Below are 26,533 nucleotides of genomic sequence, written 5' to 3' on the forward strand. Positions count from 1 at the left end.
CCTCGGGGGCGGGGCGCAGCTTCCATGGGGGGCGGGGCCAGGCGCTCCGAGGGGGCGTGGCCTCGGCTCGTTCCGGTTGGTGTCAGAGGGCTCCTTCCCGGGAATTCCCATCCCTGCCAATGACAAGCGCGCCCCGAGGTTCCCGTTTCTGGGCGTGCTTGTAGAGATAGTGCCATGCCAAGCGCGCAGGGAGGTTGAAGCTGCCCTGCCCCAGGGGCTGGCGGGGCTTTCGCTGCCCGTATGTGTGAGTGTGGTTCCTGCTGCTCCCGCTGGAGGGACCCCCTCCCGCCTTGGCGACGTGCGTGTCCCGGGCTCGCGTGGGCTGGGAAAGGAAACAAACGTGACCCAGAGGTAAACCACGTTCTCTTGGCAGCTGCACTCACCCCTCTTGCAGAAATAATGCCATGGACAAAATATGTGGTGCTTTGATCCTCGTTCTGTGAATAGGATTGTGACGATCAAAGCTGTGTTTCAGTGTGAGTTTGCTGTTTGTGCATTTGTGTGATGTTTCCAATTTTAATTCCACAGATAAGAAGGTGTTGAACAACTTCATGCCATAACTTGGAGGGAGAGAGATTCGTGCAGAAATAACATGAGGTTATTTTATTAATTTTCTCAAATTCCTTTTATTAATAAAACGAATGAGCCGCTTTGTTCCTGATATCACATCTCATATGGCAAGCCTTAATAAGATGAACTTTGTGCTGTAATAGTCTGTGGTTCTGCTATCCAACAGTTATTACTACATGGAAGTTGTAACAACTTTGATGTATTTGACATTTGTTTTGTTGAAATAAACAGACAGACACAGTTATCACTTGACTTACCAAATTTTATCATATTACAGTATGAAAATGAGAAATCTACGCCTCTCTTGCCAAAGTGATAGCCTGAGAAAACCCAGAATTTACATCTGGGCAATTTCAGATTTCACAGTATAAAGAATTTACCTATAGAGTTTTAATTTCATCTTGAGGGCAATCATAAGATGGCTTTTTTTGCATGGGATACGCAGAAATAGCTGTGCTGGATCCCTGAGTGCACTTTCCTGTTCTGGGAGGTTAGTTGGCCGAGTTAAGGAGTTCAGCTTGTTGTGTCCAAGGTCAACTCCTTTGCTGATGAGTGCTGTGGTGAGGAAAGCTAAAAGCAAATCTCTGTCCTTCCTTTCTCTGGGGAGCTGCTTTTAAGCAGAGAATTTACTGCTGGTTCCTGCTGCGCTGATAGACACCACATGAGCACTTCCAAACACTGATAGCACTCAGTGTGGTACCTTCCTTTGTACTGCTCTGTGCCTAGGGTGGACAGTGTTACCTGACCTAAAGATTAGCATTAATGTATAGCATTAGTCATACAGCATAGTAGCATCAGTCATAGCAGTTGTGGAGATGTCCAGGAAGTTGCCTGTAACACAGGCAGGCAGGTAACATGATGTCTGTATCCAGACCAGGCTCAAATGAGGGGTCAGCCATACCCAAATTCTGTGAGCAGCTGCACTGAGATTTGACACTGAGGGCAACCTGTGATGCAGAGAACCTCTGGGGCAACATACCACAAAGCCAGGGCAACCTAAGGGGCAACATACCACAAAGCCAGTTTCTTTCATGAAGTTTTCACTATTTCAGACCACAGTACGACCTGCACAGCTTGTGAGGGATCAAGCCAGCTGCTCCGAAAGGGATTTTGAGGGGGGAGCAAAGCATGATCCCAAAGCAGGTAGGAGCAGTTGCCTTATCAACAAAGAGGTGGCATGCTGTGCAAGAGAGGTCTAGATTTACTTTAAATTAAAATGCTTTTAAGGTAAAATGTCACTTTATATGAAGTAAGATTCTATATTCCTGTTTGACTAAAACCAGCTATTTTGTGTGTGTGTACATATAGAATCACAGAATCATAGAGTGGCTTGGGTTGGAGGGAACCTTAAAGATCATCTAGTCCCAACCCCCCTACCATGGCTCGGGACACCTTTCACTAGACCAGGTTGTTCAGAGTCCCATCCAACCTGGCCTTGAGCACTGCCAGGGATGGTGCATCCACAACCTCCCTGGAAAACATGTTCTGGTATCTCACCACCCTCACAGTAAAGAATTTCTTCCTAATATCTAACCTAAATTTCCCCTCTTTCAATTTGTACCCATTACCTCTTGTCCTAACATGAAGAGTCCCTTTCCAGCTTCTCTGCAGGCCTCTCTCAGACACTGAGATGCTGCTATGAGGTCTCCATGCAACCTTCTCTTCTGCAGGCTGAACAGCCCAAACTTTCTCAGCCTGTCTTCACAGGGGAGGTGCTCGAGTCCTCCTGTCAACTTGGTGGCCCTCCTCTGGACTTGCTCCAACAGTTCCATGTCTTTGTTATGTTGGGATACATGTGCATGCATGTGCTGCCATGTGTAATTAAACAAAGCCATAGAGGGAGAACATGCCAAGATTAAAAAAAAAACAAACCAAACCCCAAACTTATAGAGGTCCTAGATTTCAGGTCCAAGAAATTAGAAGCTTGAAGGGATGGCAGAAAACACTGTAATCTCAGAGACAGAAATCTCTTATTCAAAATTTCAAGATAAGGATTGGAAAGAAGGGTCAGCTCCTTGTGAAATCTGAGAAATTAAATTAAAATAATTTAAATGAATAGGAAGTTAAACAGATTTTATACAAATGAAAGCATCATAATGTACCATGTCTCTTCTAAGCACATTATTATTCTCAAAGCACTCTACAAACACTTATAGTTTAATGATATTTTATCCCTCAATTCACAAAGTGAGGTTAAAATTAAAAATAGAAAAGGATTATGCTCTGAAGCTCACGACAGGAAAACTATTGGCCTGGCACAAACAATATCATATTCATTGTGGTTTCAAAAATGTATCAAATTACATTTTAAGCCATCAACTAATGCTACTAAACAGACTGCTGCAAGATAGATGGCTCTCCTGAAATGTTTAGTGAATGTTGTTTGTTTGATCCAATAATCTCTAATCCGCACTGTGGTAGAGATCTTTCAATCAAGAAGCCGAGGTAATAAGCATGTTGTGCTGATATATAGAAGATTAGCAAGGCCTGATTTCACAGTATGGATTCAGAATGACACAGAGTAACTTCTTCAGCTCTTTATGCTAGCCTGGCACTGAAAATTAGAATATTTACAGCATCCTTTTCTCTCAGGAGTGCACATGCTTCTTTGGGCAGGAGGAATGCTTTTCAGTTACTTTGGCATTAGTAATTTGTTATGTACTGTCTACAAATGCTAGTAGTTCACCTACGCCTTGTTTTTTTTCCAGTTCACAAAGTAACACAAGATGTAGAAGTTCTGAATGTGAATGCATGTGATATCTCATTATGTTGTCCCAAAATACGTACTTTCACCCAGTGTGCAAGAGATCAATCCACACACAGAGGAGAAGTATTTGATTTATTTACTGTTCTGCACAGAAAGTGGTGCTGGGTGGCAAATCCACAAAGCCAGCATGACTACCAAAACTTTTGACTTTTTATACATTTTAGCAAACAAACATTTTAGCAATAATATTCATTGGCTACAAGCTAACTAGTTCTTTGATTAATTAGTATTCTATCTTCTACTGGTAAATGGTCTCTCAATTCTCATGCTAGTTATTCCGTGTACTCAATCTTTCTCTTCTTTTCGGTTGGTGGGTTTCAGGGCTCAGCGGTCGAGATCTCCCCCTGCCAGAATTGCCTTTTTACCCAGTTGGAGCTGATTTCAGTACAGTTGCTAAGTTGTCTTTTTAGTTTTTTCCTTATCTTGGGAGTTCTGCCAAATGTCCCTATGGCTTGTAGATTCTGCATTCTTCGTGTGTGCTATCAGTGGTGCTTCCTTCTCCCCAGGCTTTGTTAACCTCCCCCTAGGTCTGAGATCACTGAAGCATGTCAGGCCCTAGACTTTAACAAGGCAATTCTACCAACAAATAATTTAGCTTTCTAATACATGGACATCAATTATGTCACAATGATATGGACGTGGTATGGAATCTGCAGCTACCCTGTGGATTCATCTGTCATTCCGGTTTTGTGTCTTTTTTCTCGAGCCTGGGTCTAGTAACCCATCTCCACATGCCACTTATTCATTCAGATGAAGCAACACTGCTCTCAAGTCCTCCCCCTTCTTTCCTTTCCCATCATCTTGTCCGCAGTGCCTCTGCCTTTTGTTGGCAACATGTATGTGTTTGGGAAGATGAGGAGAATTGTCGGTCCTAGTAGGAACTCGAGTGAGAAGGGGAGGGTTGTGCTGGATGTAGTGAACATTTTGTGTGAACTTGCAGTGCTGCTTTTGCCCTGAAAGGAAGACTGCCAAGGGAATGCTGCGCTCTTCCCACAGAGATCAGGAAAAATCCCTCTTTCCCACGCTAAGCCACCTCTCTTCAAAAGCACAGTGATCCTCTCTGAAAGATTTCATTCTATTATGACACTTAGCAGTGCTATGATCCTATTTCTGGCAGTACTGTAGCTAGAGTCTCAAATGCCTTCAGTCAGCTTTTGTGGCTGGTCGGGTGCCCTCTACTCATGCCAGCATGGAGGACTGATGGGTGCAAGCAGTGCTGCTGTCATGGGCAGAGCCAACAACCAGGTAAAGCAATGAAATCAAATAGGAACCTCTGAATTGCGATCGGTAACAGGCTTCATTCAGAGTATGATGACTGAAGAGGAGCTGGTACATTTGGCATGAGATCTCTCAGATGAGGCCCTAATTATACATTTAGCACTGGATTAGTGGAAATAGTACATCAAAGAAGAAAATAGATGCTTAGTTGGGACAGTATTAAGCCAGGGATTGTCAGCAAGTTTAACTTTTTGAAGTGAACTTCCTGAGGGTCTCAGGTATATTTCTAATAAAGTGGCAAAATACTTTCCAAATTGTAATGTTTCTGATTCTTTTCATCTTAACCCATCCCAGTTTGTTTTTTTTTTTTAAAAAAAACGACTTCAAGGCTGTTCTTTGTTTATCCCAGCCCAGTCTTTTTTTTTTTCTCCATATAGCTACATACAGGACTTTATACCGTGTTATGCCAGAAGGAGCACCAGGCCAAGTTGATGCTCACAGGAGACATAAACTTCATGGAGAAAATGGGCTTATCACCACGCTACCAGGGTGCCTTACTGTATACGTTAGATAGATCAAAGGTTTATTTCCTTGTGCTCCCAAAAGCAGCAGGAGAGCTTAGGCTTCCTGAAAATAATATTCTGGTTTTGACCAGTACATTTGTAGCTGTTGCTGGTCTTTTCAGGATCATGCTCTTATTTGGTGCCAGCAAAATCTTGAGCAAGGACGCCTTGTCCCACTGGGCCGTGCTAGAGCACAAGGGAAATTTGATCTGAACCATTTCCTCATGTTTGAAGTATTTCCAGGATACTCTCTCCTGTACAGTTTACTAGAGGTCCTTCTGATTTTTTTGCTTGGAGAGTTGTTTAACATCTTGAATTGACTCACCACTTGTTTCTAGAGTCCAAGTACCCTTTTCTCATGGCTTTATTTCCCTTTTCTTAATGAAATTGTTCCTTTTTTTTCCTCTGAAGTTTTAGATTTTTGCCCTCAGGGCTAATGAAAGGAAAAATCTCGTTTTCTTACCATGCTGTGAACTGTATCTTACAACATCCCATGGCATCCCAAATTTTCTGGGGAAGAGAAACTAAGATGGGTTTACACTTTATTTGCTTATTCATGATTTAAGGAAGGGGCTTTTTTCCTTTTTGCTTTAAAGATTAAGGTCTCATTTTAAAACCCGGACCAAGAAATAATTTACACTTGAAGACCCAACTGGCAAAGTGATTCTTTTTCACTGTATGTACTGTGTAATTTTTACTGCTTGTTCATCCAAGCAGTAATGCTTATCTCAAAGCAGCACATTTGTGCTGAGGAGCAGGAAGAGTGGGGCTGCCCCAGGAGGGAGCAGGCTGTGGAGGAGACCCCAGCATGGCTCGAGTGCCCTCTTGGGCAGGGTGCCGCCACCCACATCCGAACAGGGCCAGGGTGTTGACAGGACCTGCTGGTGGTCCAGTGGTCATCAGAGGAGGTGAGGTGACAAGGAGCTCCAGTCCCTAGGCAGCCAGCAGGTGTCCTGGGCAAGGGTGGTCAGGGCACTGCAGCCTGCACAGGAACTCAGGGCTCCTATGGTTTGAATGTGGGAAGTTGTTCCAGCAAGACAATACCTAACATATTTGGTTTTGAAAGCGTACCTCCTGCATTCACCCAACCTGAACTTCATGCTATTTAATTGCACCGTTGTTGTAATATAACTCCTCTGTATTTCAGTGGTCAGGCTTGGGACGTGACGGGCTGAGGAGCAAGTGCAGCTTTGTCCTGGCAAGCAGGCTGGGACGTGCCTTTTGTCAAGCAGTGGTCCTTTTTCATTCCAGAACTTCCATTTTAGCTTGTTGTGGAATGATTTATCACCAGAGCCAGCCAAAGGAGGTAACTGTGACAAATGAATACTCTGAAAACAATCTCCTTCCAGGATCAGATAAAGTAAACAAAATACGGAAAGCAGAGGATTCCCTGTATCCCTATTTGGCTGACCCCAGCCAGCAGGTGGGATGAAGTGAATTCTGCCACAAGAGGTGTTGCACAAAGTCATTAACATCTTTTGTAGGCTGAATGTACCTCCTGGGCTTTGCTAATGTTTGGAAGTAATTCCTGATCTTTTCCTTCATTTAGCTTCTTTGCTCTGAAGAACAATAAATATTTTGGCTGTCTACAATCATTCTTATCCACTTCTCTGCCCTTTTTTCAAAGAAAAAATAATATTTGATGTGTCTTCAAGCCAATTCAGTAATTGCTGTAGCAGAGGTTGCAACAACATAGAGGTAGAGCAGCTGAACATAGCAAGCCTGTCTAAAGTATAAGGATTTGAGGTTGGCTTTGCTGTCTGCCGGTAGCACAGGCTCCTGCCCTCTGGAGTTGACTTGTGGGAGCTTGCCAGCAGCTGGGCCAGAGGAGCCTGAACCTGCTGACAAATTTCTGGATGCTGCAAAAGTCCTAGTCTTTCTTGCCCATGAGAGGGAAAAGCAAGCAGCCCTAGCAAGGGAGATTTTTGTAGCAAGGTCATAATAAACATAGGATTAAAAAAAAAAGAAATGTACAGGGGAATGAATTAAAAAAAAAAGTGCCCTTCTTGATTTTATTGATTAAAGTTATTGGACATCAATTTGATGAACATTTAAATATGCATTCTTTTTAGTTATTTTGAAATACCATAACCTAAAAGAGACAACATATTGCCTTGTCTTCTTCCAGCATGCCCTTCTGCATGTTCGAACAACCAGAGGCCCGCCAAGAGCTGTCCTGTCCTCTTGGGAACTAGTCTTTTCTTGGGAGAAACCTATCAGGAAAAGTATTATTTACATTTAAATAGCTTCTGTTAAGGATAGCTCTCAGTGTTAATAAATCCTCTTGCTAAATATGGGAATTCAGGCAGTATGTGCTTAAGTGTCTGAACTTGTTTAAGCTCACAGTAGGTTAGCCCCTAAGCTGGAAACCAGATCAGAGAGCAGTAGAACTATTTGTGCCCAAATCCAAATCGATGGTTAAAACTGCTGCCTTGTGTTACAGAGACCATCAGTCTCTCCATAACTAAGGTTCCATCAATTCAGATTTGTTTTCAGCCAAATAATAAACATTCCAAGAAAAATCTGTATTTGAACTCTTTGAATGTGGCTAGTTTCAACATGAATTTATAACTGAGTATCTTAATCTTATTTCTATTTTAATTTTTTAAAATAGGAAATATAGGACAATGTAGAAACAACGAAGATGGGGACTGAGTTTATCTGAGTTTATCTTTGTCTCTGTGAGCTTTACCCACAGATAAACTGAGATACAGAAAAGAAGTGTAACAATAACACTTGAGCAAAGTTTATGTCATCTCACCTACAAATGAAGGCTAGCAAAACAGAAAAGTTGGTATCAGCTGTTCCAGTTCAAAGCTTTTACAGATTTCTCAAGGTACACAAGGGGTATTCCTCAGACCCTTCTACTTGAACAAGCCAATTAACTGCTTCTTGATCAAAGATCAAATGAAAAAAGAAGGCAGGATTGCCCTCATATAGCGAAAACTCCTAGCAGGGCACTGTGAGGGAACACGATTCAGGATGGAACAGTTCCGGGTGTGGAGAGAAGCGTGCAGCGATTGGCAGGACTTTGTCGTGTGGACTTTGCTGTTATTATGTGGTTTCATTGTATTCACACTGCACAGTGCACAGCCTGGACAAGCCCAGGCTTGCCATGAGTTTGCCCCCACTCCTCCCCCTTTTGCCGGTGTCCCTATGCTGGTTTGTCCCTCTGCTTGTTGGTCTCATGCTCTGCCCTATGTTCTGGCCCGTTCCGCTCCCGAGCGGATAAAAAGAGAGTGGGCACGCCTGAATAGGGAACTCTGCTTGCATCCTTCCTCATGTCCCGTCCCCTCTTCGGACCGCGACAGGGCACAAATTTAATTTTTTTTGGTAGCAGCACAATAGAAAATAGCAGAACTGCCTTCATAGTCATGTTGGATCATTTAAAGGAACTCACAGCGTTTATGCCCCAACAATACCTTTGATGATAGTTCTGTATATGTGTTTTTAAACAAATCATATTTTTCCATTCCAAATGCTGCCTGGAATGGGATGCCTTCAAGGAAACATTATGTGAGTCATCCTCAAGAGACATGCAATTGAGGCACCTCCTTTGGAACAAAGTCATCTACATCCATCTAAAATATCCAATTATAAACAGTATTATGTTACTCACATAATTGCTCAACGGCCTTAGAAGCAATCTGTTTTTTTATGACAGTAAGAATTAATGGTGAGTTGTTGATGCTAAAGTTAGAATAACATCACACAAAGATTAAAATGTCATTTCAGTGATAGTTTATTCTGGATTATGTTAAGAAATACGAGCTTGTGATCATTTAAGACTCATAAAACTTCTACTCCTTGTTTAACACTTGTTTGAATGTCTGAATGTAAAAAATACTTTCTGAGGCTTAATTCATGTGGGAAGCTCAGGGCAGATGAAGAACTCACTGAGGATTTGCAGAGTAAGATAACACTCACAAACTTGTGCGAATTGTTGGGTTTATTTTCTGTGTACCTTTCTGTATTATGAAAATATTATTATAGAACAGATTTTCACAAATTCCCAGTCATACGTGGGCTTAATGCTGGCTGTGTTTCTCAACCCCTTGGCTCTAGTTTTGAGTTGTCCCATTCCAAGAGGTATGGAAGAATTACTGCAAAGAGAGAAAGGTTTGAGAAGAGGTAAGTATATACCGTGCTCATTGCAAGTGAGGGATAGAGGGTCTCACAAAATACAAACAAATGGTACACCTTAATTATAAGGAGAAAAAGCATTTTATGCGATCTGATGCATGAATTCAGAGACTATGTAATCCCTACCTGCAGCCAGCAGGCCCCTGTTCAGTTGTAATACTTTCTTGCTGTTGTTGTTATTCCATCCTACTGCTAGAATAGGTCATGTTGCTCTCATCATTCCTGGGATAGCATGCATGTGCCATGTGGAGCTAGCACAAGAGTAAATGATAAGCTGAACTTCACACACGCTCCAGAGAACTGATAGGGCCCAGGATGAATAATATGGGCTGTAGAAGGAAATCCAGAAAACACTGGTTAGTTAGGAAAGGTACTACGCAGACAAACCCTGTCATTTCGGCATTTACTTAAAGAAAATTAAATACCTAGCCCCTCTAACTCATCTCTTCCCACAGGGCTGAGTTTTTTGCAGGTTTTCCACAGCACAGATGTGGGAGACCTTGAGAGCCTGGGAGTAGCCTGGACTCTGAATGACAGCTGGAGGAGTAGTGATCCTTGGTGTTAGTAATGCATATGCTATTGGGAGTAACTAGGTTTGAGGAATCATGTTAGAATGACACTGATGTATTTGTCACGTTCATTTGCACATTTATTTTGTGGGTAGGAAGAAGCTGGTTTTGAAAGAAACAACTAATGATAATTAAAAGAAGCTATTCTGCAGTTAATTGTAACTGCTTTATGGAACAATCATGAGGATTGATGGATTGCCATCTTTCACTGAGGCCTCCAGTGACAGTGGTATATCCCTATTTCCCTACCTGCAACATTTTATGCCTTTCTTTTCAGTGTTCTTTCTCCTGAATACTCTTGGAGCTCTTAACTATCCCTATTCAACAACTCTACCTCTTTAATTTTCCCTTCCATTATTTTGCCCAGATTTTCTCACAGCATTTGGTCACAACCTAGCAATTCTCCCAGAGGAGGCAAGGTTATGCAGCTAGGCCACATTGGATCAGATCCTTGGCACAGACAGCTGAACCCCTGGGGGCTGACAGAGGAGATGACCAAGAGAGGTTGAAAGACACACTAGATAGGAGATTACAAGGTGAAGTAATCTGTTTGGATCCAAGCCCAGATGGTGCCAAGTGAGTACATGTTGCAGGGATGATGGGAATGGTATGGCTGCTTTCAGTAGTGTATCATCCGTTTAGAAAATAATCTGAAATTCCAAGAAATTAATAAATGTCTTTATGATTATATAAAAGTCTTCATGAATATGTAAAAGTCAGATGGTGCCTGATACACACTGACCTCTGATACCTCCCTTATTCAGTCATGGCAATGTGTTAATATGTCCCCAATAATACACGCGCAACTGGGATATAATAGGGGCTTTACTGGTTTCCAGCAGGCAGTGAGCAGGGCTACAAGACAATCACTGACTCACTTTTATCTGAAACGAACAACCCTTCTCTCTCCTCCCTGCAAACAATAAGATTGTTAGATCCAAGGCCGAATTCATGTTGTTGTGAACAGCTGCAAATCCACTGACGTCAGCGGAGCTGTAACCACTTAGTAAAATGAGAGTCCAGCTTGTGGTGATGTTTTGGATGAATTTCAGTGGAACAATTACATTCTATCTTTCTACAATTCTCTGGACTTTTCCTTTAGATGGATATGTTTTAACCTGTCCTAAGTAGCACTGAAGCGTGCTGCCAAACAGCTGCTTGTGCCATGTAAGTGATTCTTGCAACTCTCTATGAAGCAGATTAAAGTCTGGCTGGATGAACTAGCTATATTGTGGAAGTGTATGAGATTGTAAGAGGAAAAATAAAGCTTTTTATCTCAAGGGCCTAATAAACACGATATCCCACAATGCAGGAGCTATGGAGCATAGGAGAGAGGTGCAGGCCCTACATGGGCAGCAAGAAGCATGACTATAATATTCAAGGGCTGCTAAAATAGTCTTAATCTTACAAGTTGCAGTCTGCTATGGCTTGATCTTGCAAAGTGTCTAAAAACATTAGTCCATTGACCTCCAGTTACACAGATCTAGAGTGAAGCAGAGAACCAGCACTGCAGAAATCAAGCTTAAGAGCAGTCACTGCTGATTGCAAGGACTTATTTTATTCTGTTTTCCTGAGAAGAAGGGAAACTCCACATGGGGGTGGAGAAAGTGCTGGGAGGGCATAATGATCTCCAGTGGCTTCAACACCCGGTTCCAGACCAACACTACTGTGCCTGAATCATGGTGGAGCAAGTTGTTTGGCCTTTGGTACAAGAAATTTCCAATAGACTATGTCTACATTAGATTAGATTCTGCTGATCCTGTTCCCTAATCAGGTCAGCTGCATGGGAGTTGAACTCCAGTTCTTCCCATTGAAGTTGCATCTGTCTCAGGAGTTGGTATTCTCTGTGTTGGAATGGAAGACAAGTAAACAGGAGCTTTCAGGGGAAAAAATATGTTTTCTTTTAATTTGGTCAAAATTATTTTCTGTATGGACATTTGTTTAAGTAAGGAATTCTGATAGTGTAAAAATGTTCACAGTTCCGATCTTCATTAAAGTTATACAATTCAGTATTTACAGATGACTAAGGTGGACTTTCTGAGGCTGACATGAGCCTAATACAACATCAGCAGTCAGGGTCTATTGATAATGTTCTTTGTGCAGAGTCACCTTTAGGCTGACCTTTGATCCAAGCAGTGTGAATGACAGTGGTTTGGGATGCTTACAACAGGTAACTGAAAAAAAATGAGGGCATGTAATAAAATTATTAGCACTGAGATGAAACAATGTAATGGAAGATACATGTCTAATCACTGAGGGAAAATGCTTTAGGTACAGGATGGATTCTGAGTGTCCCATCTTCATCTTACTTAGCCTGAGGCTGTGGGAAGAGCAAACAAAGAACATGTAATTGTTCCCACACAAGAACAGACAAGCCTACATTGAAAAGATAATGAGTGAAACTAGCAGGATTCAGGGACGTTACATGCAGTCTCCAAGGAGAAACAAAGTTCAGTCTGAGACCTTGAATGTCAAAAGAAGTTAAAAGACTTATAAATCCTTGGAGAAGACAGAGAAGGGGAAGATCACTTTTTAGAAGTTCCCTCTGGAGACAAATTGAAGGTAAGAGATTGTGAAGAGAATTTAAATATGTCTGGCTGTTTAGAGGTGTTAGTTGTTTAGATTAAATAAGTACGTTTTAAACAAAATGAGTCACTTAGAGTTGTAATATTGTGTGATTTAGCATGCTGTTTGCTTAGCTTTACTTGCTTAGCATGAGTAACTGGGTTTGCTGAAGCCTTAGGCCACAAGCTGTGGACTTTCACTGACATCTATGCTTTTGGCTGGAATAGAACTTGTTTTCTTGCTAATTTTCCTAGCAGCTAGCACAGTGCTGTGTTTTGGATTCAGTAGGAGATCAATGTTTATAACACACTGATGTTTCAGTTGTTGCTGAATAACATTTTGACTAAGTCTAGGCCTTTTTTAGTTTCCCGTGTTCTATCTATGAGTAGGCACAAGAGAAGCACAAACCAGAAGATAGAGAGGCGGTTGGCAGCAGAAGATGCAACTCCACCAGATAAGATCAGTTAACAGCCGGCCTCTGTGAAGAAGAAAAAAGAATCCCACAAGGTGTTAGAAGACCCCAGACCACAAGTCACTACTGGACTAAAAAGGCACATGCAGAGCATGTAAGGCATGGGTGCATAAATCGTAAGGAGGTAGTTGTCCAGGGATTTCTTTTTTTGCAGCAGCTCTCTGGAGGCACCCAGCTCAAGCTGACTCTACTGCTGTAACACTGTATTAAATTATTTGTTTTTATAAAATCCAACACCTGAGACTCTGCTGTGGGAAACTGAGAGTTGAGCCTGGAGGAGGAGGGAATGTTCCTGAGAATGAATGTGTGTGAGCTAGGAGCTGAAAGGAGCATCCATTTGCTCACTGGAGCTGCCCGCTGCAAAGGAGCTCTGGTCCTAGCAGTTGAGGTCTTGGGTGGTGTGTGTGCAACTCCTTGAATGGCGTGAGAATGCTCAGGCAGTGTCTTCTCCCTTAGCACAGCCTTCATGGGCCAGGAGAACAGCAAACCTAATAGCTGTACATGTGGACAGTTTCATGGTTTAAAGATATCTTTATCTTTCATATGCAAATAACAGATAACATGATTTAAGCTTGCTGTTCTTCACACGTGTCACTAACAGCAGAGAAAACAGAAGTACAGTTATATGTGAAGGACTAGGGGAGCCATAACTAGTAGTCTGGAAAGTGCAGACAGGGCCCCAGCAGAAAACAGAAGCATTATGATATGTCATCACACACACAAAAAAGATGATAGCTAGAGCCTTGGGATGTGGGAAGAAACTTGTTCAGACTGTGGTCAGAGTTATAGCAATGCTAATAAGCAACTTTCCCCCTTTAAAAAAAAAAAGAGAGAGAGAGAGAGAGAGATGTTCTTCCCTTCATGTCTTTTTCCTACTCCAGATCTGTGATTTTGCCTTTTTCTGTCTCCTCCTCTGTGATATGTATAATCCTCATAAGGGTAGTATTTGATGAATGGGGGTGTTAGATAGTTGCATGTACTAGTAGTTCTTGTAACTATTACTCCAGCTATGTGGATGATGTCCTTCAAAGAAAAGGCAATAGTGTTTCCCAGAAGTGTGACTTATCTTCATTGTTGGCCAAATCCTTTTGAAGCATCTTCTCTTCTTTTTAATAGAGGTGTGGTGGTTTTCTTTCAGCTTGTGACTAGTACCTTTCAGAACGTTCATTGACAGCACGTTCCCAGCCTGCCAACCCTAATACCTTGGGCAGTAGATGGCTGCTTTTAGCAGCAGTCATCTGCTGCCAAGTTTCTAGACAACTTGAAATCCAGAGCAGGCATGGTCTGGAAGTTTGACAAAGGGCACATCAGGATTCCTACCCATTTGTAGACTGAGCAGATGCACAGCATGTGTCATATGCGGTTCTCTTCCTTGTTGGACCCCTGGCTGCAGACATTGCTTCTTCCCAGTTTGTCCTGCATTATCTCACACTGCTGTCAGTATCTAGATCTAATTTTGCAGTTTGAAGCCTTTGGTGTCTCTCTACCTGTTGCCAAGTTTAAGATCCAGGGCCTTGCTGTCAAAGCCCCCTGTGACACCCTCTCTAGGCTCTATTTCCTCTCCTCTTGTTTTCCATCACATTTCTCTCACAACTGATGCCAACTGAAATGATTCCTTCATGTTATTCTTCTGTTCATCAACTCTCATCATTATTACAGTGAATTTCCTTCACGTGGAAAAAATTTCCTGACTTTGTATATTGTGGTTTTTCTGAAAAGTTCATTCATTTCAGACCACCTGCTCATCTGCAGGCACCTGTTACTGTTTCTCTTCCTGCATGAGAAGGAAAGGGGAACTCCAGGAGGAAAAAAAAAATCTTTTGTTAATTAAAGCCCTTTCTTTTTTTTTGTTATTTTTTTCCCATGAATCTGGGTTTGTGTAGCGTTATAGCAGAAGTTTATTTGACCAGGACTGGTTTTGTTTGCTTTGATTTCCTGGCAAAATCTGGTCTGGAGTGCACACTTCTCTCCTGGGAAATTCCTCTATAAACTTACTCAGAAGCAACAGCCAGAATCCACATGTACCCTCTCCATCCCAGACACAGACTGAGCCTGCAGATGCCACCAGTAGCACACAGAATTTGTCCCACGTAATTATTCTCTGCTCCTCTCCATTGAAAAGGAACAGAATAGAGTGAACAAGAGGACCATAGGGTAACTTGGCATATGCTGTCCCTCATCCAGGTGGAGGACCTCCACAGGCTAGGAGGAGGCTGCCAAGGTGCAGCCATAGTCCAACAGTGATGAATGGGCTTAAAGGAAAACAAGAGTACTTCCCTGAAAATTTTTATTTTGACAAAGCATCTTGAATGGTTGGTGACTCCAGTTTCAGTTAAACAAATTGCAGAAATTCATTTCCAACAAAAGAAGTTAGATGTGATGCTTCAGAAAACATACTCATTCTCAGCTCTCAGCTATTGTGAAGATCTGTTTGCATTTGCAAATATGAAGTGAAAATGTAGCACGAATATATACTATTTTTCATACCAACATATAGTATTTTTATTGTGGAGAAAATTAAAAACCTCACATGTAAAGTGTTGCATATATTTTTTTTTCTAATTCATACTGTTTTGCATAGCTCCTTTGTTTTAACAAAGCTGTGTTTCAGATTAGCATATCTTGGGAGTGCCACAGTAACATGTATTATTGTACAGTTAATGCTTATTGACTCTTTCAATAGATATTTAAGAGATTTCTTCTCTTTTCATGTAATAATTTAAAATTATCTGGCAGGGCCATTTTTATTTACACATACCAGATGAGGCTTGAAGGATTTCCTCTAATCTTTTTTTATCTTGTGTCTCTTGAGGGAGCTGCGATTTAAAGTATCTGGAACACTGACATTGTCCTATTGCTTTCCACACATTTCAATACTGTAGTAGTTCTCAGTGTGTGAAACTGCACTAACCCTGCTGATGTTAGAAGCTTGAATACTTTGTAGAGAGAAATAGATGTTCAACCCTATCCCCTCCAGTAGATGTCATCGTGACAATGGAGAATACTGTTGGGGATACTGGTATGAAATCTCCTTTGCCAAGGCAGGAAACAAGCTTTGCTGTAATAGACTTTGTCAAAACAAGGTAATTCTCTCAATGCTTAATATTCATGGAGAACTTTTTCTTTCTATAATGCTTTGAAAAACATGGTGACTGATAAAACACAGTCACCAGTCAGGTCACACAGGGCTGCAGTTTTCTGGCAGTGATATCTATGTGCTCTGAAGGTGGACATAAATATATGGACAGACGCACATGTGCAATACTCAGTTTGTCAACTGCTTTTTCCCCCCCCAACTATATAGTTTCTTTTGTATGACACACCTTGCTCAAAACTATTACATCTTTTCATTTATATTTCCCCCTCTCCACCCTAATCCTCTTTAGAAATAATTTCTCCAAAGGAAAACCCAAATCCTTAAAAGGAAAACCCAAATCTTCCTGCTTTATTTTTACCAAGAATTAATCTCTCCACACGTGTCAGCACCTGAGCTGCTTGGCGTCCAGTCAGTTTTAAGGTTCACAGCTGCCTGGGTGAGCGATGGTTATTGAGCGGTGAGTAATCCACAACCTTGTACTATTACTAGGTATAATTTTAATCCCTCAAACAGAGATCAAATCCCCAGAAAAGTCGAGAGACAAGTCAGTCACTGGCAGTTTTACATGCATCAGGGCTGCAACACACACATCTACAAATAATTTGAAAAGCACATTGAAAATATGTTTAGCTATTGTTTGATAGCTGATCTGAGTTACTCAGAAAGATTGTGAAGTTCATGACTAGAAAAAAATATCAGACACCTTTCCCCACCTTGGAAGTCCCAACAGCTTTGATTGAATATGTGATATGTATCTAGTATATGTTGTCCCTTTTTAATTTTAGCCAGTGCTATGTCTGTGTTCTTCATGACAGACTGACAGTATATAAGAATTTGTCAGATAAAATATAGCACAAGCTGAACTGCATGAAGCAAGCTGCTGAGCTGAAATGTGACTTTCTAAAAATCAACAGGGTGCAGCTATATAAAATAATAAGTACATAATCTGAATGTTCTCTTTTGTCTAGATAATAGCCCTATGAATAATAAGTTTTTATTCTTTAAAATGGCAGGCTTTGGGGAAGCAGACAGCAAGAAAGCAGAGCACTAATGGCCTGATTAACTTAAGAGTCTGCTTCTCCTCCTTAGTCCAGTCTTTGAAAGTGAAGCAAGTCTCTGCAACCAACATTATGAATTCTAGGGGAAATGACCAAACAATTAGAACAAATTTGTGACCTCCCACAGTAAGAGGAAAGCAAGTCTTATTGGCAGGATTTTTGTCATTGTTCACATTCATAAAAAAAAATTGTTGGCTGGAATTTTGTCCTTGACCAAGTGGAAAGCCTTTCTACTGGCAGGAAAACAACATATTTGATCAAAACAAAGCTGCTGATGCTCTTCACAGAACAAGAACAGACATCTGTCTGGCTGCTCTGAGTAAGCAAAAATACCAGAAAAACTCCATAAAATTCTATTAAAATAAATGGGGTAATGAAAGGGGTGCAAAGAATGCATTTCTTTGTAAGTTATCTCCTTTGGGCACTGCCAGAGAACCTGGGAAAAAAAGCATGTCTTTAATAATCAGGATAGGACAAGCGTAATGTTATTACAGTAAAAGAGGGTAGATTGAGACTAGGTATAAGGAAGAAATTTTTATGACGAGAGTGGTGAAAGACTGGGAACAGGTTGCCCAGAGAGGTGGTGGATACCCCATCCCCAGAAACATTCAAGGTCAGGCTGGACTGGGCTCTGAGCAACCTGATCTAGTTGAAGGTGTCCCTGCTCACTGCAGAGAGGTTGGACAAGGTGATCTTTAAAGGTCCCTTCCAGCCCAAGCTATTCTATAATTCTACGACTTCCTACTTTCTGTCCCCCTTGCAGCTTAGCCTTGCAATTTGTTGCCCTTTCGGCTTTAAAATAAACATTATCCTCTCTCAGGATTATGAAACTTAGTAATGTAGCTGAAGCCTTAGCTTTTCCTGGGGAAATTCTTTGAAATGTGGAGTCTTCAAATCAGTGCTGGTTCTGTACCCTGGAATAGCTACAGCTGAGAGGAGGATGGGGCCATGGCAGAGGAGTTGGGTCAGACCAAAAAGATGTTGCTGCACAGACACATTCGTGCTGCTTTTCAGGGCTGCTTCCACTGGTCCTGTATGGAGCCAACCACTGTACATGTACTAAGGGCTTCCTAATACAGCTGGGTGTCAGGGTGTTCAAGCAGGACATCAAGCTGCTTCTCTGGGCTAGCAGAAGACACATGAACTTTGTGGGCTTGGCTCTAGTGTTTTGATTTTTTGGGCTAACAGGATTACATCAGAAGGGAGAGCTTCCGATAGAAATATGTGTGGTGTGCTTCTAGCTCTTGTGATTCAAAGGAAAAGCTGACAAGCATTACCCAAGAGTAAGCAGCAATGAAATGTCAGCTGTTAGCTCTGAGCCCAACCACAGCCTCTCATCAGCTAAACACACGCTGAGGGAGGAAGTGGTGAGCACAGCTGGGCAGCCTCGTACACACCCAGCACCACTGGCCTGCTGAGTGGCTCTGCCCTGGCCCCAAATGCTGCCCCAGAGGGACAGGGCTGCTCATGGGGGAGCCCCCAGGCCTCTTGGGAGGCAGGCTGGAACACTGGGAGACATCCCATGACTGTAAGTTTCTCGTGAAAAGAATATGCAGCTCTTGGGCTGGTTGGGGGTCTGACAGCCCTTGTAAACTGAGCTGTTTCTTTTCTGTAGTCCAGCAGCAAAACAATAAATATACACACTCAGAATACTGTCAACGTGCCCAAGCACACGTGGGCTGGAAGAGGAATTTTCTGTAGGAGTAACAATTAGTGAGCATGAAGAGCCATGAAAATGCAAAAATCCTTGGATTGCCTTGCACAATTGTTTCCTCATCTTTCTCTCTTTTACTTTCACAGCATCCGAACCAGCCCTCCCTGTTCCTCCTTGTGTATACAGCAAGGAAGAGCCCCCAGCCAGGGACCACAAACAGTTGTGGTTAGGGAAAAGAAACCCAGCTCAGCTGTGATAATTAAAATAGCTGTGATACTTTAATTGAGCTGCTAATACCAACGCAGGAATGTTGCATAAAAGGCCTGGTGGGTAACAGATTTTCTTTTAGTACTTCACTGAGCAGGAAGGAGTGTAGCGCTGCAAGGAGCGTGTGCCACAGAAGATGCTCTGCTGTAGCAGAGCCTTGTCTCCTTCTAGCTTCCCCCCTCCCCAAACCAGCTTTTCCTGCTGTTGATTCTGTCATGATGTTGTGTGTTTGGTTGTAGATCTCATAACAGCGATCTCCACACTGTTCTCCTCTGCCCCTCCCTTACCTTAAGGGATTGTTTCTAGGATTCTGGGCTACGCAGGCTTTGATGCAATGCTTGTGTCTTTCCACTCAAACATTTTATCTTGTGAACTGCTGTGCTTACAAACCTATGTATGTGCTTTTAACCTCTGCTTTTAAAGTGTGGTGAAGTAATGGATTTTCTAGCTCTTGTGTAGTAAGGATAGCTTATGTATTATTTATGTTTATGATTATTTGCTTGCTATGTTTTTTTAAATTTTGCCTTATATTAGTGGTACAGTTAGAAAAAGCTTTTTCTGTTGTCAATTTCTTACAGTATTTTCTTCTCAAGATTTAATCAAAATCAGGAGCTATTACCTTGCATTTTCAAGTGGTGTAAGCATCATCCCTTAGTGCAAAATATTGACACGGACCATATTGTTTATAAAACTGGCCTTCAACAACAAGTCAGACTCAGTTTTAAATTTGAGTTATGTAAATTTAAATTTTGGGAAGCCTTTGCATAGTAGAATAAATTAACTAATTTGTTTTTAACTCCACTGTAATGTTTTTGTAATAAATATTCTTTTGCAATATTAGCAAATAAAAGGCATAGTGTAGTTAGGCTTGTGTATACGCTTTGCCAAGAAAAACGAAGTAAGGAGTTCTCCAGGTTGCCAGGAGAACTCCAGGTCAGTAAAAAGCATAGGATAAAAGCTATATTTATTTAGAATAAATAAAACATCGTAAATTATGAAGTACAGGATACTTTTTTATATTTCTATGCTAATGTATTTTTTTTTCTAATCTGAAGTTCTGGTAAGAGGATTTTATTCAATCAATTAAGCAACAAAATGCTTATAGAGTCCTTCTTTCTTGAGCAGTTTCCTTTAAAATGTTTTGTGAAAACATGAGAAATCTGAGACACTGAGTTCTTCAGTGTTTCAGAGTCAAACAGATGTTAGTGATTTTTCACTTTCCGGAAAGATCTGGTAAAGAGCTTTCTGCTAGAGCATTTTTCTGTCAAAACATGGATTTGATAAAATGTAACTTTTTGTAGGAAGATACTGGTTTCTTTCATGTTTTCAAGGGAAAACTATCAAAATATTTTATTTATGCTTGAAACTAGAATATAAAGAGGAAGACCATAAGTCAAAACAGAACATCTGACACTGTCAAAATATCATATTTGTCAGTTGTTTCAGAGGTCCAAAAATAAGAATTGCAGAATTTGTGTTTTTGCAGAAAGTGCTGTCATTTTATTTCCATTGGAAAGGAAATTTCAGAATATCTGTTTTTCTTCCTACGTCAGCATGATTGTCTTACTTTTTTCTTCCTGACTTTTTATATGCTTTCATTACTGAAACTGTTTTCATGGAGAATGTCAGACCAAGAGTCTCCAGAGCCCTCTGCATTTGATACAAAGCTCTTGGACCTCTGCTGACTTGAAGGACGACTCGATGCTTCCTTGTAGTTTCAATTAGTGGAGTTAATCAAAGGCTCTGTAGGAGAGCAGTGTGAGTTCTGAGTGTCTTTGGAAATGTAAGCTGAATTCCTAATCAAGACTACAGACTACTCTTAATTCTGCTGTGAGTGTTTTTCCATCCTAATGAAAACAGAAGGGCTGCTCCACGATGGTCCTACCATCCATCTAGCAGCATGTGCAGTTGCTGCAGTCACAGCCAGCCTGGCCTAGGCTGGCAGTGGGACAGAAGACTAACAAATTGTCTTCTCGAGTTCTGTCTCTTTCCCTAAATGGTGCCCTTCTTGGTGTCTCACAGCCTATGGATTTGGTATGAGATCAGATGACTGGAAATAACTGCTATTTTTTTCCCACAGTCCAGATGTACTATCTTTTAAAAATGGTCTGTGTGTTGAATTGAGCTTTAAGAACATGGTCATATGACAGAGATTAAGGTTGTTAAGTATTTATTTATCAAGGATTTCTATTTTTAAAGAAGCTTACAACTCCATTATATATCTAAATATAAGAACTTGTAATGAAAAGGCGGAGACTAAAAATTATGAAGAAGGCAGAAGCTCTAGGTTCCAAATTATGTTTCTGAGCAATGTTTTCTGAAATACAAAGGGGACTTCTTCCTGGAAATACTGTTTGTGAAACAGCACTGAGCAGTCCTGACTACTGGGGAAGTGGAACAAAAGTTCTGATTCTTTGTAGCCCTCCTCTGAGAGGGCAGTTTGAAATGGATTGCTAATGGCAAAAAAACCTCCCATAAACTCAAGACTAAAGTGCAGTAAGCACTGTGCCCAACTCTGCATAGAAATATAAACACATTAAAAAGAAAATTTATTGCATACATCTTTTTGCATTTAGAAGATATAAGGCTAATGTGATAAGAGTGCCTGAAACACTAATATAATTCAGGAGTTAAAAAATTATAATCTGTGGAAGTAATATAACTTAACTGGTTTCTTTTGTTAATGTGACATGACATTGAAGAACAGTTATCTGCTGCATGTGAAGAATTTGCCTGCCTTTCGTTTGTGGATGATTCATTACTTTTGCTAATCATTAGACTCACAACACATTAATAACAACAAATTAATAACTAATGACAGTGTGAACTCAGTACCTCATTGCAATTATCAGGGTCACTTAGTATGTCACGAGCCACATCAGTACCCAGCGTCCCTACTGACACTGGGTCTGAGAATGCAGGCTAATAACGTCCTCCTGTATTGCCATATCTTTGCTTCCATTGCTTGTTCTTTGGTCCATGCTGCTCTCAGAACTGCAGGACTGAGCAGTAAACCAGCTCAGGGAACAGAAGAGTGTTAAAAAAAACCCTTGTCTCTTCTACTTGGTTCTCTTCAGACTGAATTATTTGGTGTTTCGTGTAACTGTTGGGTCACAAAACCCAGAAGGGTCTCAGGAATAGGTATAGGCAGCAGGTGGGAAAGGCATTGTGATGGAAGCTGTGTATGCCTGCAATGTTGTTGGCAGAAATAATGGCAGAGAAAGTCAGATAAAGAACTTTAAAAAAAGCCCCAAACCATTAAATATTCTGGCTCTGATTCAGATTTGTATTCTTTCGAAGGTAGAAGGTTATTATCTCCCTCAAAAAGCTACATTTGGTTGTTCCTAAGATTATGGCATTTAACTGTCTCTCTTCATCTTAGTGAAATAATAAAGCTTTTTTACATCTTTGTTGGAACTAATATCCATCTTTTCAGGAAAACAGACCTATTTTATCCAGTGTCATAGAAACTGATGGCAGAATGAGTTTAGACCATAACACAGTGGGAGTATTATAAAGACAAATGGCTTAGTAAGACATTTATATTCTAAAAGCAATATTTATTATAGTTTGTATTACAAAAGATCCTTGAAAATAGTACATATATTTTATTGTGAATAGATTGATATACTATATATATAGGGAAGTGAATGGTAAAATAGCACAAGTCTAGAAACAGCTCAGATAGAAAGTTACTGATGTATCTATGCCGGATGGCCAAGAAAACTTGAAGAAATGCATTGAACCTGATATTTTCTCACGTTCAAGGCTCCAGGGAAGTCAATAAACTTGTACGTGAACATGTTATCTACCTGTACAGTCATTGAGGAAATGAAGACTGGCATGGCACAGAAGACTATGATTTTTAAATGAGTAACTGTATGGGAAGCACTTTGTGACAGTAAATGTTGATGGTGTTAATCTGGGCTCATTCATTATCATATTTGATACTGATCAAATCACACCCTCCTTGCCTCGGTTTCACCACAGAGCAATTAGATTAGTGATTAATTAAATCTTTATTAATCCTGAAGATTACTATAAGCATGTGCTTCTGAGGATTAAAACTTACATCCTGAAAGCACACTTGCAAAGTAACTCTATTGGTAACAAAAAAATGTAAACTGAACTTTAACAACCAAAAGCAGCTAATTGTGCTGTATGCAGATTTATTTCAAGATCACTCTTCAGAGCATTCCAAGGATGAAGTCAATAGAAAAAGAAAAAGGAAAAAAAAGGTAATTGAAAAGGCCTTGGAGTGCTGTGGAATTAGACTTGCTCACAATTGCTTCACTTTGAGAAGGCCGATAAGAATCCAGCATCTAAATAATGATTAAGACATGCCTGATGAAACTTCAGAGGCGTTCAGTTCGAGGCGTTCCCGTCAGGGTGCCTGGAAACATTCCTTTCGGATCTTCAGCCGTACCTCTGCTGGGGCTAGGGCAGCACAAGCTCGAATCTGCCCCTGCCGCCAGCTCTTTTTTTATGTCCAAGCGATGGCAGCGGGACTGTGCGAGTGACATGGGACGGCGGTAGAGCACACGCCTCTGGTGCCGGCTCCCTGCAGCCCAGCCCAAGCGCTGCCGCCCGTCCGGTGTCCCGAGCGGACACTGCCACCGGCGCTCGAGGGGCAGTTTCGCGAGCGGGCGCTCCCCGCTGCCCCGGAGGGCGCATCTCCCCGCGGGGCACGACCCTGCCCAGCGTCCCGGGCTGCGCCTCAGCTCTCCCCAGAGCCACGTTCCCGATGCAGCCCCGGCTGAGAAGCGATGACTCGGCCCCTCGTTTCCGTGCCCGCCCCCGGGGCGCCCCCACACCGCGGCGGCTGCGGCGGCAGCGCCCACCCCCCTCCCCGCGCTCCCCCCGGCCCGCCGCCCTCACCGCCCATTGGTGGAGCGGGGCGCCCGCCCGGCCCGCTCCGCCGCGCCATTGGCTGGCGTGACCGCGCCGCGCGCGCTGGTTGGCTGCGGGCGCCGCCAGGCAGCGGCGGGGCCGGGCGGGGTCCGCCCGCGCTCCGCTCCCGGCGGGAGGGGAGTTTGAGTCGCAGCCGCGGCGGAGCCGCCGGGTGGGAGGGTGAGTTCGGCTCGCGGCCGCTCCCGCGGGCACAACTTTTTTGCCGTCCGGGGCTATCGCATCCCGGCGGGATGGCCGCGGCTGTCGGGCAACTCGCGGCCGGCTGAGCGGAGCCCCTCTGGCTGTAGGTCCCGCGCCTCGCCCCGGGGCAGCCGGCGGCGCGCGGCTGGGGCGGCCGGGACCCGCCGGGGCGGCAGTGGGCGAAGGGAGCAGGAGGGTGCGGGCGGAGAAGGGAGGGAGGGAGGAAGGGAGGGAGGAAGGAAGGGGGCGATGGAGTTGCCGGGGGCAGGGCCGGTGCCCAGGGGCGATGGAGGGGCAGGGCGGGGTCCCTGCCCCCGGTGAGGGGCCGCGGGGCGGCGCTCCGGGCACCGGCTACAGCCTTCGTCCTTTCCGCGAGTCCCCCCGGGGCGCCCCCGGCATCCCGGCCGCGGTGGCCGCCAGCGCCCGGTCCCGCTCGGGAAGGGCAGCGCCGGGAAGCGGCGGCAGCGCCGGGGCCGCTCGGGACCGGCGGGGCAGCGGCGCCTTGTGCCGCCTGGAGAAGGCGGCCGGGGCTGCGGGCGAGACAAAGGAGCTGCTCCCGTCGTGTCCCCGGAGCAGGGCGGGCAGCGCCGTGCCTGGCGCTTCCCGGCGCGCGCGTGAACCTTCATCGGAAGGGTTAGGGCAGAGTTTGATGGCGAGCTGTGAAATATCTTAGTTCTAGCCTGTCTTAGCTGTGTGTTTGGCTTTTTCGCCGCCGCGTCGAGTCCGGTGCCGGCGGTGCGGATGCGAGAGGTGGCAGCAACAGTTACAACCGCTGAGAGTTCGCGGTGCCCGGGGAGGAAGAGCCGCAGGCTGCAGGGCTTGTGTCTGCGTGGGCTTCGTGGTTTAACTTCGAGCACGTTAAACGGGAGTAACCTTCTGTCTGCTTTGTGTTGTAAAGGTAACGGTGAAAGCAGAGGTAAAGCCCCTGGATTTGGCTCGTTCCCTGTAATGCCGACAGCCATCACGTTTGTTTCCCGTCCAATTGAATTCCAGCTCTGTGCCGAAAAAGCTCCTGAGTCTTATGCTCACAGGGAAGAGATGTATGTTCTCGAGGATTATGAAGTCTTGCTGAATATCTTTCAGAATTTTTAACATACGCTGCCAGTGAGTGAGGAAGTGACTGTAGAAGAAAAAAATATGGAATTTTCTGTTAAGTGATGTTGGTTTTTTGGCCGTTGGGTTTGTTAGCTGCAAGTTCAGGTTTGGTGACTTTGTTTTGAAGGCAGCTTGCGTGAATGACATTGCAAAGAAGCAAAAAGCAGTTTTGTGGAGCAAAGTGTAAAGTGACATTGATGACTGCATGTCATGGCATCTGAAAGCCTTTTCTGAAGTTTTTCCCTCCAGTAATGTACTTATATGCTGCAGTGTCTTTTCATAAGTTTGGGCTTTCCCCAAAATCATAGAAAGGTTTGGATTGAAAGGGACCTTAAAGATCATATAGTTTCCCCCCGCCCCCAGCGTTTCGCTTTTGTTCTCTCCACCTTCCAACAAGTTATTTTATGTTGCAAAAAGTAAGTATTATTATATAATGTGGTCAAATTAATCTCCAATCTGTTTTATTTTCATCAGTGAAATACTTTTGGTAGAAGTAATGTAGTTTGAAGTTGAGTTGCAGATTCTTCTGGCAATGTTCTTGGACGCATGTTTTCCTCCAGAATAAGAAAACAATACGAAAATACTACTTTTGAAATGCAAAACTCAGCTGCTTCTCTTCTGTGATAATCTCTTTGTGAGACAAGGCACCTCTAACATGCCTTTTATCAGAGAGATGACAATTTTGAGGAAGTTCAGTCCTACTTAGGATGATTTATGAACTGTAGCAATTCACTTCCTTTCAGCGTTGAGCTGTTTTAAAGGTACATGTTAAATTTAATCAGAAAGCTTCTTCCCAGAAACAAGGTTTTCAGGGACAGAATTATGTTGAACTTTTGCTGTAGTCTCCTGAATGGGCGGGTTTGCTTTCACTTGAAATAGTCCATGGTAGACATGTTCTCAGGCATAGCTGGATAGTTAAGTCACTTGGATTCTAATTTTGCAAGGACTTGTATCACAGACAAGCATGTGCGTGAAATATTGTAAGGCTGGGCACTACAAATGGTATATGTCATCTGTATTGTACTTAGCACAATGGGGCTGGGTCTAAGCTGGGAGAAGAGCCTGTTGGCTGATGTATATTTTATGACTGGGCCAAGTCACTGAGTTAGTCTCATTCTTAGTACGTGTTCCTGTAAAACCCAGATATCTTGAACCTTTGTCACGTTCATGTCAGGAAATCAATTTTCATTAAATTCTACCTTAAGATAAATATAAGGTTGGCTCTTAACCTGTCACTGACTTTAACGCATCCAGTGTGAGAATCACCTTGTTCATTCTGGAGACTTAAATTATTAGTTATTGAATGTTGGCTAATGTCTGGCTATTTTAATTAGAAAATAAACAGACGTATCATCGCCCAATATGACACTGGGTTTTTTTCCAGGTTGTATGGAAAATGCATAA

The 26,533-nt window shown here is 42.8% G+C and overlaps 1 protein-coding gene across 10 annotated transcripts in view; it reads left to right on the forward strand.

Annotated features, from left to right (window-relative positions):
* Nucleotides 1-5,188: 5,188 nt before the first annotated feature.
* HYCC1 (hyccin PI4KA lipid kinase complex subunit 1) overlaps nt 5,189-26,533 on the forward strand; it is a 64,140-nt gene continuing 42,795 nt past the window's right edge. Inside the window, exons 1-2 of one of the 10 annotated variants that reach the window (XM_064675086.1) lie at nt 5,193-10,406; nt 12,144-12,961. The gene's annotated coding sequence lies outside the window, so the exon portion shown is untranslated. The other 9 variants (XM_064675077.1, XM_064675154.1, XM_064675164.1 and 6 more) reach the window with 9 other exon arrangements.

This window comes from Pseudopipra pipra, chromosome 1 (assembly GCF_036250125.1).
Source record: "Pseudopipra pipra isolate bDixPip1 chromosome 1, bDixPip1.hap1, whole genome shotgun sequence".
In the NCBI taxonomy this organism is placed as follows: Eukaryota; Metazoa; Chordata; class Aves; order Passeriformes; family Pipridae; genus Pseudopipra; species Pseudopipra pipra.